This window comes from Sylvia atricapilla, chromosome 7, assembly GCF_009819655.1.
Source record: "Sylvia atricapilla isolate bSylAtr1 chromosome 7, bSylAtr1.pri, whole genome shotgun sequence".
Taxonomy (NCBI): domain Eukaryota; kingdom Metazoa; phylum Chordata; class Aves; order Passeriformes; family Sylviidae; genus Sylvia; species Sylvia atricapilla.
Genome location: NC_089146.1, coordinates 20,193,445 through 20,210,081, shown reverse-complemented (window position 1 = coordinate 20,210,081; position 16,637 = coordinate 20,193,445). Strand labels below are relative to the sequence as shown.

Genomic DNA, 16,637 nt, shown 5'->3' with positions numbered 1-16,637 from the left:
GTAATTAAGGGACAAGTTTCATGCTGGTTTGGTTGGTTTTGTAGGGGGAAAGTCTTGAAAAAAATCGCAGGTACGTACGTAATGTATTTGTCTGACTCTGAAAAGAATCAGTATGTGTCTGAGAGGGGTTTGCGCTTGTCAGAAGACTAGCACAAAGAAAGAAATTATTGAATGCCTCAAACAAGCAGCTGTGGTTTCGTTCGAGTACCCCTCCCTTTGCTGTTTGTTTTGTAAACAGATCTGTAGCTGTAGTGGAAGCACCTGTGGCAGATCCAGGGGACACCGTCGTTGCCGGGACGCGTCCCCACAGCATCCCCCGCGGGCTGAGCGGCCCGGAGCGCCGCTGGGGGCACGGGCCGCGCACCGGCGGCCCCGGGCGGGAGGCGGGGGCCGAGCAGCTCCCGGCGGCGGCCCGGGGAGGGCGGAGCGGCCCGCGGGAGCCGCTCGGGGTGACCCCGCCCCGGAGCTGGGGAAGCGCCGCTCGCCGCGCTCTCTGCCGGCGATGGAGGGCGGGGGCTCGGCGTCCCTGGCGGTGGCGGCTGCCGGCGCGGGGCGGCTGGCGAGCCCGGGAGGCGCCGGGAAGCGCTGGAATACCGGCGGCTCAGGTGGGCAGCCGCAAGCGCAGTGCGTGTTTGCAGGCGCAGAGGCGGCGGCGGAGCCCGGCGTGCCCGCTGCCGGCCCAGGAGCTGGGAGATCTGGGTGAGGAGAACAATCCCCGCTGGCATCTGCGTTGGTGAGTCACCCGGGGAGAGCGGCTGTCCCCGAAACGGAGACTAACTGGATCCTCGCCTGTGAGACCGCCTGTCTCTTCCTGGCGTTCGTGACACCTGAGGCGTAAAGGGATGCGAGGTGAGGTGGCCTGCGGCACCCCTTTAGGGCTCCCTGGGTTTTGGCTGTCCCTCGGTGCTCGCACTGGCCCGGCTCTTTCATCGCCAGCTGCGCCCAGGGGCTCGGGGCCCTCGGGGTGTGCCCGGCCGGGTGCCGGCACACAGCGCCCGGGCCCCGCCGCCTCGCTGGCCGAGGGCACGGCCAGAGCTGCGCTGGCCCCGGCACAGCGGAATGCATGGGAAACGTCTCAGGGGATTTCTGTGCAGTCTGTGCTTCTGGATACATCCTGCGGTGCTGCAGGACTGTGCTAGTCCTGTGTGAGAAACTATGTTCTATATCCGCTTCGCGCAGCAAACTCTGGAGCGACGAGATACCTCCAGGTTCATTCTTTGTCTGAGACATCTTCTGGTCTGAGTAGACAGGAAGACAACCAGTTGTGAGAGGCAGTGGCTGGCCCAGGCTAGTAGAGCTAAATAATGAACAGATTGCTTCAGGCTGCAAAACATGCTCAGTTTCCCATGTTCTTTCACACTTAATGGGTAATTATACTCTCCATAATATAGCAATGTTCTGAATGAGGATATGTTTTACTGGGGAAAGATTGCTAACAAAGGTCTGCCACAAAAGGTTTCGCACCCACATTAGTCACCCTTACTTTACCAGTGTGCAAATTGGAGAATGGATTTTTGTGTAGTGTCTGTGGAAAAGACAAAGCTCACGGAGCTTTGTAAGTTTCAGTATATTTACCCTGAAAAGTGGCAACGTAAATAAAGACCTAAGGGCAAAGATGCTGGAGGGACGTACCCTAGGGTGATTCTAGAACAACTTACGTATTTTTAATCTTTTTTCCTCTAGTCAGAGGAAAGCAGGCTAACGTAATCTCTAAAATACAGGTTTTAAAAATTGACTGTAAGGAAAGGTCTGTCCCTTTTGTATGCCTGTTCTTATTTGTGGCTGTTGTTTCAATATGTTATTATCATGTTTATTGTTTGAACAGTAGTTCAGGTTAGTAGTTCACATCCCTCACTAGTCACTAAAAATCTCATCACAATTTGTTTAGAGAATGCAGTTAAGTGCAGGAAAATGTGGATAGTTTTGTGACTAAGCATGCTTTATTTTAAAGTCTTCTTACACATCATAAAGCTTTTTAGGTCTGTTTAGCTTTTACTATGCAATAACTAGAATTTTCTTCAATATATGGTAGAAGTTTGGTAGAACCTTGGGAAATCTGTTTGTATTTTGAGTTAGGCAGTATATATGGAATATAAGGCACTTGAATGTAGACTGATATCTTCAGTCTGTGGGGACCCCTACTTGGATTATAGTCTGAGAAGTGTCTGCAGCATGCACTATTACTTTGCTGTGAATTTATCTTTGTGATAGGTCTTCTGTCTTAGTGTTTAGATTTTTGTTTCCGTGAGGTTGTTCTAATTTAAAATTATGTCCTGCCTCTGATTGCATTGCAATGGCTGTGGAGGGAATAAGCAATAAGCAACTGCAGGAGGTTGTAATGTGTATTACAGCACACATTCACTATTGTAAATTGTTGTATTTTGGAAACAAATGGCCTTGTAGAGATGCTACAGATCAGCAGACAGCCTTGTTTGGCACTTGTCACACTGTTAGCACAGCTTGCTTTAACCACAGACAGATGTTGCTGCACGGATGTACTACATCAGTCTATTTGTTCAGAGTGAAGGGGGGTGAATAGGGCTGAACTGTGATTTGGTTTACTTTCTATAGGGGGATCTTCTACAGGTGGTTGCTGGTGAGTGATGGTTTTGGTTTAATCCTAGCTGGCAACTAAATGCTGCACAGCTGTTCACTCACTCCAGGAGCAGGATGGGGGACACAATCAGAAGGGTAAAAGGGAGAAAACTCTTGGGTTTTGAGGTAAAGGCAGTTCAGTAGGTAAAGGAAAAGCTGTGCACACAAACAAAGCCAAAGAAGGCCTTCATCCATCAGTTCCCACGGGCAGGCCATGGGAAGGTGTTGAGCCATCTCCAGGACAGCCAGGCCTCCACCACATGTAACAGTGACTCGGGAAGATGAACACTGTCACTCCAAACATCCCCCCTTCCCCCTTCTTCCCCAGGTTTGTGTGGTGTGGGATGTCCCTGTGGTCAGCTGGGGACAGCTGTCCTGGCTGTGTCCCCTCCCAGCTCCTTTGCACCCCCATTCTCCTCTGTCAGCCCGTGGGGGGTGCAGGATCCTTGGCTGTGTGTGAGCAGCGCTCAGCAGTGCCAGAAACATCCTGGAGTTACCGACACTGTCCAGCACAAATCCAAAACACAGCACCATACCAGCTGCTATGGAGAAATTTAGCTGTCTCCCAGGCCAACCCAGCACACTAATTTAGAGAAGTGATGAGGCAGAGGATAAGAAGGTTTGAATGCTGTAAAGGCCCCAAGCAACTCATTCGATGCGCCATGGAAAAGGGCTTACAGTTGTTCATGTACTCCAAGTTAGATCCACAGGAGAAATACTGGCAAGGTATCCTCAAGAGATCAAAACAACAAAATGAACTTTATTGGGAACTTTAGAAAATCAAAGAAACTTTGAAAAGGGTTTAATGCAGCATTCAATCGACATAAAACACTTCTCAAAGAATTAACTTGGCCTATTCAACTTAGCCAGCTCTAAGCTAGTTCGGTTTTAAGTTCTCAAAAATTCCAAGAAGTGGGAATTAGAAGAAGAAAGAAAGAAAGAAAGAAAGACAGGAGAGATACAGAAAAGACACATATCAGTACCAGCTCCTGGATTCCAGTGATATTCAGATAAAATTTCCAAGAGGAAGTAGGGTCAAGACACCTGGTTGCTTCATGTTTGGCCTTCCTGGGCCCTTCCCTCATGTGGGACTTCTGGTCATTTGAGCAACTTAGGAGCTGGGTTAGGGGCTCCAGAGGTGGTGTGTGGGGCATTGCCTCCCCTGTGCCAGGAATTGGCAGCCACAGCAGGGCTGGGATACAGGCTCCAGGGTGGGAGTGTGGAGCAGGGCACTGCCTCACCAGGGCAAGGCCTGACCTGCTTCTGCCCCCTCACACATACACTCCAGACTGTCTCTAGACAACAAATCTTTTCAGTCTCTCACAGATGTCTCTGGCAGTAAAGACATCTTCCTAATGTGTGCATGAATCTGAGAAAAATCGAGCATTTGTGTTTCTGGAAAAAGGATTCTTCAAATAGATGCAGTTAAGTGAAGGACTGATAATGTGCATGTAAAATGATCTAGAAAATTTAGTATGTTCCTTTGTTTTTTGCTGTTTCTATTATGCATTATTGTACTGTATTAGTTACTTTCTTACCCCACAACCCATTCAAGGAAGCTTATTTTTTTGCTAATTCTAAAACTTGTCAAATGAAAGATGTTACACTATTCTGAAAGTAAAATTTTACCTTTTGAAGGTTTTCTACTAAACTGGTTCACTTTGGGTGAATTTCTTGACTTCTTGAGGCCAGTTTAAATACTTTTGCAGACCTTAATAAAGGTATCGATGCTCTCCCTTTCCTTTATCTTGTTTGCTCTATGGCTTTGACAGGTAAAAAAGAAAAGCCTGTTGCATTTCTCATTTCCCAGACAACTACCCTGTCCGTTGGGAATCTCTCCCATTACTCTCGATGTTCTCATTTACTTGATGATTAGTCCAAGCATTTTGCAAGACGTGTACAGTTCTGTGCCAGAGTGTGCATGCTCGGTCAAAAAGGAGAGTGGGCATGGCCAAAATGGAGATAGCTGCTCTTATCTGCCCTCCAGAGAGGGGGATGAAATGAAGGTAATCCAAATTAATTGGTTTCAGTGATAATACGTTCTGTATAATGGGCTGTCTGATAAGCAAGTGTTGTTAGAACAGATAAAAAAGAATGTATTTCCTAATTAATGGTTCTGCAAAGCAACCTGGAACCATGAGCCAGTCTGCAGATAAGACTTGTACCTAGTTTCCTAGGATTCTTTTTAAATTAGTCTTAATCTGATACTGAAGTAGTTATAACATTAAAAGCTATTTTAAAAATATATAAGACTGCTTTGACATATTAAAGCAGTTTTTGCAGGTAACTGTATTGCAAAACTTTTCTTCAGGGTTCTCCCCAACCTCATTATTGTGTCACAAATCAGCACCCAAAGGTGACATCATTTCAATGCAGTACTTCTCATGGGGTGTTGTCAAGACATTATGTATCGTACAGGTATTCGACAGGAAAATAAATCTAGTGTCTTGATAAGATTATAGTGGGGTGCTGAAAGGGTTATGTTTGAAAGTATGAATTCCATGTTATTACATGGACCCTTTGGTCAGCCTGTTGGGGTTTTTTATTCACACTTCTGCAAACTGTGTGTGTTCAAGTGGGAGCTGCATGACTGGGTTTTACACTGCTTTTCACTTTGCTTTGAAGTGCCAACAGCCTTTTCAAAAGGCATGATGTTCTATTTTAGTAATCAAGCACTGGTTTTTGTTACCTGGCGGGAACAGATACAAAGGGCAAATTGCATGTATACCCTTGTAATATTGTTTTATATAATAATTGTGTTAGGAGTCTTCCTTTATATCTTATGCAGTATTTTGTGTGTGTGTGTGCTTTAGTCTTTTGTCTCTTCTGTTTTTATGAGATCTATTTGCTCAGCCTCTCTACACAAAGTACAGTAATGTAAATCACTAATCTACGTTTTGTACCAAATGTATCTGGAAAAGGCACACATGGAATGAATGTATTTTTGCAATGAATGTAGTAGATATGAAATACAAATTTACCTCATTTTGTATGAACAATGTCTGTATATGTGATCAGGTTTTAGTGAAAATTTGCAAGATATTTGTGGAAGGAGGATTTGGAAGTAAGATTTGAGGCAGCATTTTGTTTTCAGGTTGAAAATACGCGAGCCTTTTTTATACAAAACCCTGGACTGTTGGTCATTTCACAGCAGAATTGTTTCTGTTATAGCCTTGCTATGTCACAACCGGCTTCTTTTGCAGTTCCCATGGCAACAAGGGTTTTTGAACTGCAAAGCAGGATACTGGTTTGAGGGAGTATAAATATTCTTTATTGCAGAAGAAATTTTGATCATTAGGAGCTGATCAGACACTCTGCTGTTCCCCCTCAGGTTCCTCCCCTTAATCATCTGTGTTTTGCCCATATGCTTACACCTCAGTGTGAATTCCTAGTTGACAAGAATACAGTTACCTGTTCTCATTTTTTACGTAGTATAAGAAATTTTGAAAAAATTGTCAACCCTTACTGTCATGATAGAATAGAAAAATGCTGTCTTCCACATACAGTCTCAACAAGCAGGAGAGCGCTGTATATACCTAGAAATCTGTATTCTTATGTATTTGTGAGCATTCTATAGGCATATAAAAAGTAATGAGAGTTTAGTTGCTCAGGATTTGCCATGCTTCTGCTAATGTTTACTTTGGCTTGAACTTGTTTCCAAGATACATTCATAAAGTATTTACTTCTTTAACAGACATACACTAGATTTTTTTAAATGAAGGATCTCAAAATGCTGCACCTGATGCACAAACTATTAAATTTATTAACAGTGGCAATAATTTTGTGTGTTTTTCAGTGTCTGTCCCTCACCATCTCAGATGAGCACAAGTGGTATGGGATAATCAGGGCGTATCCTGAACTAAATAGCTAAAGGATAAGCCTTGACAGGATAACTCGGGTCATTTTTTCCAAGTTAGATAGATTTTCTGTCTCATCGTTTTCCCTTCTGAGCGCTCATTCCAAAATAAGAAGCCAGTTGTTCAGATGTGTCAAGTTCCCACCATAACCCCACAGTTTAGTTTGGATTGTTTTGTTTTGTAACTGGTAAGAAAGAAAATGGGAATTACGCAGTTGCTGAAACAAACAGCACAGGTAAACTAGACAATTTAATGTTGTAAAAGCCTCTGAATAGTGCATCTAAGAAATGTATCCTCCTGATGTGTGATAGGTAATTTAGAGATGTATTAAAAACAAATTTGGAAAGTAAAAGCAGGTGCCAGTGGCCTGCTGGTCTGCATGGTTTGGGCATGGTTTGGGTTCTGTTTTCCACTGTCCCTGTCACCACACATAGATGTGCGACTATTATGGAATCATGAAAAAGGAAAAAAAACACCACTCTGACCACTACGGCTGGAGCTGCTCATCCAAAGACAAGTGGTTCTGCTGGGGAAGGATCGTACAGGAAAGAGCAACGTAGTATTTAGTAATAACTTAATCCAAATATCCATTTGTTAAAGACTTTTCACTACTGCTATTGCCTGTGTATGTTATAGCTGTAACAACTTGCATATACATGAGAGAGAAATTTGGCCTAGCACCTAGAGCCAAGCATGAATACCATGAATACACATAGTTCTTTTTCAAGTGAAGCTAGAAGTTCCGGAATAACTAATTTTAAGTTTTTCTTCCAACTAACTTCCACCAAAGTAAATTGAGACCTAATATTGGAAAAGTGCTTACAGGCTGCAGAGGTATATATGTGATTCTAGAACATTTTGTTTGGAAATTCAAGAAACTCAGGCTGTGAAAACTGGAATTAGGAACACGGGTCTGAAAAGATTTATGGTGATGGATAGCATCTGGCAGTGTATTGCATTGCCCCTCCTCCCCTGCCTTCCAACACAACCTCAACTCACTTGTAAGAGCTTGAAGGCTTATTTTGGCGTTTGTTTTACTGGCTTTGCTTGTAATACTAGGCAGTACACATTTTCACTGAATAATTTTTCCAGTGCTCCCTGAGAATTCAAGAGAACAGATAATTGCTACCTTGGGTTTTAGGCTGAAGAAATGCAAAAAAGTTTGGGAAAAGGGATCCCTTAAATGCAATTATAAAGAATAAGAGGAGTTGAGTAACAATGTCAGGAACTCTGTTGTTTCTGGTGAGGATGTGAGGCTGGTGATTCTGCTGAAGCTCCATGAATGGATCGAACAGCTAGCTTCTGCATCTCTGTTGAAACACATTAGGAGTGACAATGTGATGACATAATCACTGACCCCAGATTGTTCTTGGCTATAAATCTCTGGTTGCAGTCTCCACTGTTTCTCTGCATGTGCCGTTCACGTTTAAGGGCTTTTCAGATCATCTCCAGCACCATCTGCTGCATAATGGAAAGAAAACAATTGTGCTGTGTGTGGAGCCAGCTGACTCCCTGAGTGGAGCTGGGGGTTTGCAAAATCCGTCTCGTCTCGAAGAACTTGTCTGTCTGCTTGTTCTCACTGCCATACTGAGCACCAGTCAGTAGGCTGCCATGATGCATCAAAAATAAAACAAGGTAGGGACTCATTTACAGGGACACGCATGTTTCCGAGCTGGTCGGATACTTTATGTGTCTTCTCAGGCTCGTGTACAAGCAGTTCCGCACATCCTGACTTCCCCCTAGTTGGAATAAGGTAAACATTGTATTTGAAGCATCTTGTCAGCATGAGTGTGTTGGTAACACTTGTCGGGCACCAGCAATGAGAAGATAACAGAATTTCTTAACTGCAAGCATTCACTAGGTGTCAGTGCGTGATTGCACCAAACTGATGCTCTTGTTGAGTTCTTTGATTGTGATACCTCTCTTATGAAGAGGGATTTTAAAGAAAATTCCCACTTTTGTTTCCAGAATGTGATGTGGATTACATTTAAGAATTACTAACAAATAAAAGTAATTACTTACACCTTTTTTTTTAAGTAACAGCCTGATAAAAATGCTAATATTAAAATAAAATTACCGTCATGTTTTCTACTTAATGAAGATAATTTAAAGACTTAGAATAGCTCCTAAATTGATCTCTATCAGGATTTCTTCTAAGCATCTGATATATTACTGATGAAACACTCTACTCATACTGCTGCTGATCCTAGGTGTGACAAAAATTCCTATTAACGTGGAAAATTATCATTTTTATACCTATACATTTTCTGTAAAATTAATACATTCACTTAATTATTATCAAAACTGTTGTTTTCCTTAAGAGATGTTACAGCTCAAGTCTGTAAATGTCAGTCAGAGAGGAGAGGAAAGCCCCATGAATACAGCCAAAATTGTCTGGTTTTCTGTTCTCTTACCATATTGTATCCCTAGAATGAAATATAATATTTATTAGAATATCTTGAATTTCTTGCATCTCACTATTAAATGTTTTTAAAGGATGGACTAAAAAAATGATTTCAAAATCAATTTTTAGAACAGATTTAAAATAAAATTTAGTCTATTTTTATTAATAACTTTTTAGGAAGCTCATCTTTTCAATCTGTATAGAGTGATCAGCATTCATTTAGAAATTTAAATTGTTCCAAAATGGATACTTTTTGTGTTGCTTGTGAAAGTGTTTGGTGAAAACTGTACATTAGTAGGTTAAAATTGCAAAAAGAGTCATTCATGTGATATATGGAAATATTTGAAATGGCTTTCCTGTATCTTCCAGTTTATATTGAACTTTTCCTATTATATTTTAATCCATAACATTGAGTGGATGATACCTTTTACTCTTTTATACTATTTATAAGTGAGGCCTTTTATAGAACTGTACCAGGTTACCCCCGAGGAAGTGCCAATGGTTGTAGTAATAGGTAAGAGAAGTTAGCTTGGTTACAAAGACAAGTTTTTGACTTGTGCTGTACACTGTATTTCTACATAGTCGTTATTTAGCAGAGAGACTGAAGGGACTGTCTGATGGCCAACCTTCAGTATTTTCCCTATTTGATGTAGATGTATAAGGATATCATCTTTGATGCCATCTTTGTTTCATCATACCACCTACCTATGAGATAGGAACCATCTGATCATCAAAGGCAGATCTCTTCTGTCCCAGAGTTCCTCCAGTTACATTTAAGCACTGCAACTCTCATTATGTGACACAGCTACCTGACTGGATGGATTTTTCAGACAATTTTTGATTGAGTTTGTATAAGAAGATCTGTAAGGGGTACAGTAGAAAGACTTCAGAGACCATTTTCTGCACCCCTCCCTTACAGACATTGAATATAAACACTTGCTCTAGATAAAGGAGAGCTTGAATGACTTCTCATTGCATATGACTTTTTGATTTTTGTGTCTGAACACTGAAGGAAAGCCTGTTCTCCAGCTTGTATTGCTCATTAACTTCAACAAAAATTATTATCTATTCACAATGATGCAAAATAATGCAGACTCTGTCACTGCTTTGAAAGTCGTTCCTAGCCTAAGGCTTAACAGTTTGTGTAAGAAGTGAGGCTTTTTGGTTTAAATGACAACTTTGGGATTCTTCCAGAGCCTCTTCAGAAGCTGATCTGTCTGAAAAAAACTCTCTCTGCCCAGTGACAATTTTTTTTTGTCTTTCCTTGTTTGACATGTCTTGAGAAAGCTGTTTAAATTAGCTCCTGGTTGTTGCTTTTGACTACCCTGCTTTTCACTGCCAACCCTGATGTTCTGTTGGTTGTGGCTCCTTCAAAGTTCGTGATTCTGCTAAGCATTTTCTTGGAGGCCTGCTGCTGCACTGAAGGTGATTAAAGAGGCATTTGCAAGTCAGGAAATCCATTTGATGTCTCTCTGGCTCTACGACTTTAAAGTAATGCTTACTGTGTTTTTAACATGGCTGGTAGAACTTGTGTCTGCAAAACATGTAAAGAGAAATTCTGTCATCCTGCATTTCACTGGGGCTTATACCTTGCTGAAATGGGCATACTAGCACTGTAGGATATCTGAATTTATGAGCTTTTTAGAGTACAGTCAGCTCTATGCACTGGAAATTCAAAGCGCTGATCTCTTTTCTATGGGCGAACTCTTAATGTAATAGGGTTTTCTCTTCTACCAGTGATAGACATGTACTTGTTTATTGTAGTTGGGAGCAGTTCCTAAGGAAATGAGAGGCTTGGATACTGTTTTTTCTTGGCCTGAAAGTGTTGATATTGACACCTGCATCTTTTAGAAATATACCATAATGAACAAGCTATAAAATAACATTGGGAGGATAATGCTAAGCAAGGGCCTGCCATTTCTCTCAGTTGGTTTTGGATGAAATGGGGCATAACACTAATACTGGGCTACTCACTTGTGTGCAGGGATAGGTGGGTTTTCTTGTTCACAAGATTGATTTGGAAATAGGGACTAGACTCTTGTCCCCTGCCAAGTGAGTGTTCCTTTCTAGAATGCTTTTTCAGATCTGTATATGATGACACAGGTCAATTTTTGCAGAACGCTGCTTGCTTTGGAGCAGATGAAGTTCCTTTTGCTTGGGGAACAAGGACATTTTAATTTATCAGCAAAATTATGTACATTTTGAATTCCACCTTAGCTATGACGGAGCAAAAAGGTAAATAATGACCTTTCATTTTACAGGGAGAGAAATTAGGGACACTCTGAATTTCTGAAAAAGCACCTGGTCATTCATAGAATTTTTTTCTTCCGTTTTTTAACAGCTCTGCCACTTACAAGCTTTAAATTTGCTTACTGTTCATTCAATAGCTTAACTTAATGCCCTACTCTTCATCTTTTGTGATTAAAGATCTTTAATCCTTATGTGATACATAACTTCTTATGTTTTTTCATGTACAATGGTGATTTTTCTTTAAAGAGCCAATTATGTTATTAAAAACAAACACACTAGGACAAAACCATACACGGAACAAGCATGAGAATGGCCCCAAGGAAATGGTTGTATTGAAAGGCTGGTAGTACTGGTTAGTCACATGTCTTTACAAACTCGATATGATTTCCTTGGATGCTCTTTCCTTGTCTGTTTTGGTGAGCTGTGCATCAGCAGCACTGGGGAGAAACAGTGAGTACTATCAATAGCCACAGTGCATGGCCTTTCTTAAAAGTATGCATGGGGTAGAGGAGGAGCTCCTTCAGTAACTTCTGGAATTAAATTTTGTGCAAGTGTATTTAAAAATGTAGTACTTTTATTGGTAGAAATGTAAAACAAATGGTAATTTTTTTGTACCAGAAATTGTTAAGAAAAAAATGTTTTTTCTGTATAATGTACTTGAGGAGCTGATTCGCCATTGCTGATACCAAAGCTGATACCTCTTTTGATCCCTTGTTGGCATGTGGATCCATGTAGCATATGGCACAAAATCCAAAACCTAATGCAAGACAAGAGTGACTTTATAGATATCAGTGTAGCCTTATGATCTCTGATAATCTGTGTGAACTGACTGTGAGCAGCCCCAAAATCCCCAATAAAAGTAAAAGGCTGCTTTTAGTGACCAATATGAATATGACCAGTAGGTGAGGCTGAAGATAGGGTAGCTGTAGACTCATGATTGAAGCTGGGCAGTGTAGAGAGAGCAGAAACTTGCTAGGAAAAAACAAATTAGGAAGACTAGGACACTGTGCATGTGGTTGAAACTAGGTTGATAATACTCAGGGCAAAATTCATCTAAATCTAGTTGATTTTTAATTTTACTCTTGAAAAAAAATGAGACATGCTCACAGTTGGGGTAAGCATCAAATGTTTGGAGGAAATATATTTAGATATTATGCCTGTTCTTAATGTTTTTCCACCTCTCTTGTTTGGATTAGATGTTTGTAACTAATTGTGGTATAGCTGCTTAAGCTCATGATATTTGGCTTCATGCGTTTGTATTTCTGTCGGTTTTATTAACCTTGAAGGCTTCATCAAGTCAATGCATTAGTAGAGGAGGAGTAATATAAATAAAAGAAGAAACTCTTACCTGCAGAATAAGCAGAAAAAGAGCCCTTACTAATCTTTGAGGTACTCAGCTGTGTTAACTAAGATCTCGTAGGATGCCTGTGCCATAGCAGTGAAAAGTGGTGTTGCTCCCTGACCTAGCTGTCAGTCTGTCTGTGTTCCTTTCAAAAGGGGTAGTACCTCCTCTTTTCCATTACTGTGCTGTGCCACCATCACTGGAGCAGATAAGGCTGAAAGCCAAAAATTTTTATTTACCACTAATAAAAACTGGGTTAATAAACTTTATCAGGTTTGTTTAATTTTGCCTTTCAGTCATGAAGTGTAGATTATGGTTCAAGAGAAGTTTGTTTTTGAAGTCTGATGTTTAAGACTTTTGTATTGTTATTTAGTTAGGAGAAGTCAATTCCAGGTTTTGGGCAGCGCTTACTTGACTTATACTTAGTTGGTATGCAAATAAGCAAAATTGGAAATAATTTCCATGCTAGAAAGCTGCTTTGTACATCTGCAAGACCATTTTGCCTTCAGCCATTGCTTACCTTCTCTCCTACTTGTAAAGATTTGCATTTCAGGAGAAACTAAGATGGTGAAGAAGGTGCTATCCAGTACCCCAGCCAGAAGGTTTATTTAGAAAGGAGGTAATCCTGTTGAACTATTTGAGACAGGGATTACCAAAATAAACTTCGTTTTTTGTAGTGTCAGAGAAAACGGAAGTAAATGTTTTGGTAGCAATAGACATAATCAGGGAAAAAAGAAAAGCAAAGGAAGTTGTTGCAGGAATCCGTTTTCTGCTGAAGCTTTCCTTTTTCCCAGTGTAATAGTTCTAGAGAGAAAAAAAATGTTTTATAGAGTACCAAGCATAGGTAAATTAAAAAACAGGAGAAATAGCCAAACCAATACAAGTACAAAAAGAAATTCTTGAGTCACAGCAGGGACTGGGTACAAACCTGGATTCAGTTTCCCTTACTCCATCTCTGTGTATATGTGGGTAATTAGTCCAATAATGGCACTTTGGAGCTGGAAAGCATTGCTAAGATTTAGCAGGTGCTGGCTCTGGAAAGAGCCAGTCAGGTCCAGGTGCTCTGCCGGGGAGCAGCCAGTGCAGCAGGTGGCTTGGAAGGAGCAGGTGGGACAGAAGCCGAAGGCAGCTCAGCAGTCCGGAGCTGCTCTGCCCGGGGTGGGCTGCCAGGTGGGAGTGGCAGGATCCCCCGGCTTGGGATCCCTCGGAGGCAGGGGAATCAGCCCTCGGGGTCGGGGGTGAGCCTGGCCGGGTCCCAGCAGGGCTGCGGCAGTGGGAGCACAGCTCCAGCAGGGGCCAAGGGCAAGAGGCTGAACTTGAAGGAAGGGTCCTGGCAAAGGGGGGCAGGGGCTGCTGCTGCCTTCCTCTCTGGACCACCAGCTGTGCTGTCTGTAGGCTGGCCTTGTGCCCAGGCAGCCACACGCCCCCGCCTGCACAGGAGAATGTCCTCAGCACCCTGCAGCAGGGAATTTCATGTATTTAAAATGCGTTTATCATGTAAACGACTTTACTCAATTCTTGATGTTCAAACTGGAGCAAGTTTCACAAGGACCGTCTGATGTTACACAGGAATCCAAGTAAACCGGCAAGGTTGAGTTCTGGAGACTGCACAGACCCCACTGCTAGGGAGGCTGTGTGTGCAGCCCTTGTGCAGTGTGGAGGAAGCAGCAGCCTACTTAAAGCTGATCAATTTTTGTAGCAATGCTATTTGTGTTTACTTTAGAAACACTGTCTGCCTGTATTAAGTGTTGCTTCATTCTGTGACTGTTGTAGAACTATTGGGGTTTTTGTTGGTAATACTCTCCTCTTTTTTTGTAGTAGATTTTGCAGTGCATTCTGATTTACTCGTTTATACTGCCCATTTTTTTGGCTAGCTATTATGATAAGTGTTTTGGGGATGGAATAGTGTTGCACCTTGCATCTATATTTAAAAAATATTTGTCTAGTTGTGGCACTACAGTTCTGTGTGTCTGTTCATTTCTTTCAGCACTCAGGGTGGTTGAAAGGTGAAGTGTTGGTGCTCAACTCCAACTTTCTTTCTGCAGATCAAAAAGAAAATAAATTTGAAGTCTTCTAGCCAATTGCTTATCAGGACAAAATGTCTGTTTAGGTGTCTCTCAGTATTCCCATTTTTCCCCACTAAAGAAAATGGTATTGATTTTTTAGATTTGAAGCCTAATAGGTTTTTTTTTAATGCTTGCAGGGAGGGATTTCCATTCTAGGCATTTAAAAAGAGGTTTTATGTTAAACTGAGGTAAATTGGTTAAAAAGACACCTACTTTACTTGTAAAGACAGAATCTGAATGTTGTGCACAGGATCTGCTGGCAGTTTGTTATGATAAGACTGACAGCTAATGTTTTAGAAGCTAAATCAGCTATTACTTTGTAGTGGAAGTATGCTAATTGGTATAGTCTTGCTGTGGTTAAAGATCAATAATTCATTGAAGAGAACAGATGCTCGTATTTAAAGGAATTCACAGTTAATTTTATTGGAAAGCTATAGCTGAAGATTAAAATTTATAAACACAAAGGTATTTGTCAGCTTCTGCTGCCTAATGTTTTTCTTTAAAGGGAAAATCCTGGAGCACAGAGGCTTTGATATCGTAGTAGATGATATCTTAGCTAAGAAGACTCATGTTTGATTTTGATTTTAAATGTAATTAAACTGTCATAAACTAAATGTGATGCTGTTGTCTTCAACTAAGCTGATACCTACCTGATTTATATAGAGAGGTAGAAAATAAAAATTCTCTGATCTTGGAAAAAATTTTTTTCAAACTAGATTTAAGAGGCTATAAAGAGACTAGGAGTATATTTCAGACACATAAATTGAAAATTGTTCACGTAGTAATTTTCTGCATTTGAATTCTTATTTAGGTAGAAAGTTTTGTGTAAAGTTCATGCAGCACACTGAAGGTTGTCTACTGTACTATAAATGCAGTAAAATAAATGCATGTGCACCAGTTATACAGGTAATGTTTTACATAGCTAGCGTTCAAGAAGAAGTATCTACTAATTATTTTTCCGAGGTATTTTATAAATACTGTCTCAAATGGAAAGAAAACATATTTTGTAGGAAATTCCTGACATCTGTCTGGATTATTCTAATTTGCATTGTGATTTCAGATCCTTGTTTGTATAAAAGCACCACTGTTACTTTGATAATCACAAGCTTTCCTAAATACACAGCAGCACTCTTCACTGAAGATCTGGATAGCTGAGTCAGTCTCAAAGAATGTATACAGGCAGTAACTGTGTTCCTACAGCTGTTTGCTTGTTTTTTCCTTCCAAAAAGGAGCTGAAAGGGAGAATTCCTATTCAGTATTGAAGCTGAAGGTTTATTAATAGACTTCTTTTTTCCTTGTCTTTAAATTTTGTCATTACCTTTTAGTACCGAGTGTCCTCACTGACTACTAAGTAGCTTGTTAAAGCTGGTTTTCAGATGTGCTTTTTTGTTCTGTTTTCTTCTTGCTGTTTTCCCATTTTGGTAGCATGCAGATGGGGGGGGGAGTGGGAAATAAGGGAGAGAGCATGTTCCAGAGGATGCCAGGATGACTTCAGTTATTGGATGGCTGCTGTCTGATGGATGGAAAAAGGGGGAGTAAACCTTTCATTCTGCACTGACAGAGCTGAAACACAGAAACTCGATTTACAGGTAAGGGTGAAAAAAATTCCTGTTATGAATAGCTATTCTTGATCCTTGCCACAACATTTCTTGGATATAAAAATGCATGTGCAAGCATCTTGCTTGTTCCTCACAAATGACTCTGAAGCAGTTTTTCCCGTTATTATTTCTCCTGCCTTGGAGGTTTCAACGGATGTGAGATCCATAAAGAGTGAAATCATAGGCATGCCTGATGCTGGCAGCTTTCTCATGTGACAGGATACGCATTGCATCTCATTGATGCTGAAGTTGCTCAGTAAGCTGTAAGAAGAGAGGTCATTTTGTGTGATGGAAATACTCACTGTTGAGAATACAGCGTATGCTACCAACAGGAAGAGAGTGCTGTAAGGTCTAAAAATGCTTTCTTTGAGTTTGGATAGGAAAATGAACTGCTTCTGAAACTGTCTTGTTTAGTGGTAAATAAACAGTAAGAATGGCTCCTCAGAACTACTGAAAGGGATTTTGTAGATTTTTTGCATTGTTAGGTTTGGAATGAATGTGATTGATGACTCAGGTATAAAATTA

General features: G+C 41.1%; 1 protein-coding gene across 2 annotated transcripts in view; it reads left to right on the top strand.

Moving 5' to 3' along the window:
- Positions 1 to 514: 514 nt before the first annotated feature.
- The window catches only part of CSRNP3 (cysteine and serine rich nuclear protein 3), a 96,145-nt gene continuing 80,022 nt past the window's right edge, over positions 515 to 16,637 (top strand). Inside the window, exon 1 of one of the 2 annotated variants that reach the window (XM_066322872.1) lies at positions 515 to 849. The gene's annotated coding sequence lies outside the window, so the exon portion shown is untranslated. Of the gene's footprint in view, positions 850 to 16,041; positions 16,104 to 16,637 lie in introns of those variants that run through there. The other variant, XM_066322871.1, reaches the window with a different exon arrangement.